Here is a 2,129-nt window from a genome sequence, read left to right as displayed (position 1 = left end):
TGGACCCAAAACTGCCATGCTAACTACTGAGGAGAGCGTTTTATGGTGGTGCATCGTGGGGAAATGAGACGCTCGTCAGACAAGGGGAAGAGACAAAAGCTGGCGTTTTCCAGCTCGTTTGTCAAACTTATCTTTTGCTGTTGTTATGGCTGCTGTTTTAGTTGTTGTTGCTGTTGTTGTTGCTGTTGCTGTTGTTGTTGCTGTTGCTGTTGTTGTTGCTTCAGTTGTGGTTGTGGATCCAATACCTTTGATTTTCGGTTACAACCTTTTTTTGTGTAGATTTTACTGAAGAACGTTGATCAAAGACAATTAGCAATATAAAATGTAAAATTGAAATTTCGAAGGACACTACAAGTTTGAATGTCACCAAACGTTGGCGACTGTTTTCTAATTTTGTCCCTTACACAAGGAGGCCCTCGCCTCCATCACTCACAGACTTCTCGACTTCTAAACAAAGCAGATGGGTATTTTTATTTTTCATCAGAAGAAAAGTAATTAAAAAAGCAGTCAGTATAGAATAACCAGAATTCACACGGAGCAAAGTCAGGACTGGATGCAACAAAATCTGGATCCCGTGTTCTTCTGCGAGTACATAGTTATGTCCCTTGCTTTCTCGGAAGCTGCCATGTCGTGGATGATCACTGTTTTAAAAAAAATGTTTTAGCATGGTTTTCATTGCGCTCGCAACTGCATAATAAGGTCATATATATAGCACCAAAGGGTAAATGTCAACAGAAAAGTCTAAACGGAGAATCAGGCTTACTCTGCTCACCTCTCTAGCCCCAACAGCACAAAGTCTGCTTCGGCTATCAAGGCACCCGGAAATAGCAGTTCACAAGAGAGTGAAAAACATACAAAAAAGCAAGAGGAAAAGTGATGATAGTAGGGATGAGGAAAGAAAAAGTAGCAGTTCCCCCAACGTTGTTCCGGCACAGTATGAGCATGACATTGGTAAATCAGCCAATTTACAATTATTCTACTGTGCATAAGAACTTAATATTAATACTCCCCTCCCCCCGCCCCTTTTGGGAATGACCTAAAGACATTCCAGTCAGTAGCAATGCCCTATTGGGAGGGGGGAGGGGAGATGATCACTGTGTGAGGTGTTCCGATCCGTGGTCCTTGCTCATCAAAGATTTTATACTTCAGCTGAGGCATTGCCTTTGGCACATCGTGATGTCATAGAAGTATCTCGTGGCATGGTTTCACCCACAAGGGGATCACTGTAATTGAAAAGCACGGTGAAACCCCGTTTTCTGATTTAAAATCCTGGGAAATTCCTGAAGAAAAAAAACAACAACAACAGACGTGTCTCTTTTTATCTATTCACATGCGTTCCATCCGTTTCGATTGAGTTCCAAAAGAGGAAATCCATGTTTCGTCTCCCATGGCAACGACTGTAAAATCCCGTTCCATACTGCAGATGCACACTCTCTCGTTTTTATTTCTCAGTTAGTAAATGGGGTATCCAACGGGCATACAATATTATAAAATATAATTTGGAGTTCTCCACGAACAAACATTTGCCCTGACCCAAATAAAAAGTCCAGACATGTCTTTAGGTTCTCGCTTAGAGCTGTGGGGATCCGGCACAATATGGCATCGGACAGCACAAAGGGGTTTTTTCCGTTCACAGAGTAATGTGGGTGGCCAGAGCGCGTGTCAGCAAACGCAGTGTGTCCCCCATCAATAGATAATATCACCCAACGACAAACTGTGCTGTATGAACAAGCAGATTGTTCACAAACACTGCAAATTTTCGTAAATTAATGTTGGCGATTTGACAAGTTAGTAGCGCATAAAGATGGAGACGTAGAATCTAGATGTCTTTTTTTCTTTCTTGTTTCTCGCTGCAGAATATCCCCCTTTTTTTAGTAGAAGTTTTACCGTGCTCGTAACTGCATAAAATAATATTAGCGCCAAGGGGTGGATGTCAACAGAGAAGTCTTTACAGGGAATCGGGCTTTTTCTGCTCACCTCTCTAGCTTCGTGCACAAAGTCTGTTTCGAATTTCAAGGCACCTCGGAAATAGCGAGCCAAAAGAGTGTGAAAAACATACAAAAGAAGTAGAGGAAAATGACGATAGTAAGGATTAGGAAAGAAAAGCAGCAGTTCCCTGTTGCACTTCA

This window comes from Aplysia californica, unplaced genomic scaffold, assembly GCF_000002075.1.
Source record: "Aplysia californica isolate F4 #8 unplaced genomic scaffold, AplCal3.0 scaffold00195, whole genome shotgun sequence".
In the NCBI taxonomy this organism is placed as follows: domain Eukaryota; kingdom Metazoa; phylum Mollusca; class Gastropoda; order Aplysiida; family Aplysiidae; genus Aplysia; species Aplysia californica.
This window is presented reverse-complemented; position numbering follows the sequence as displayed.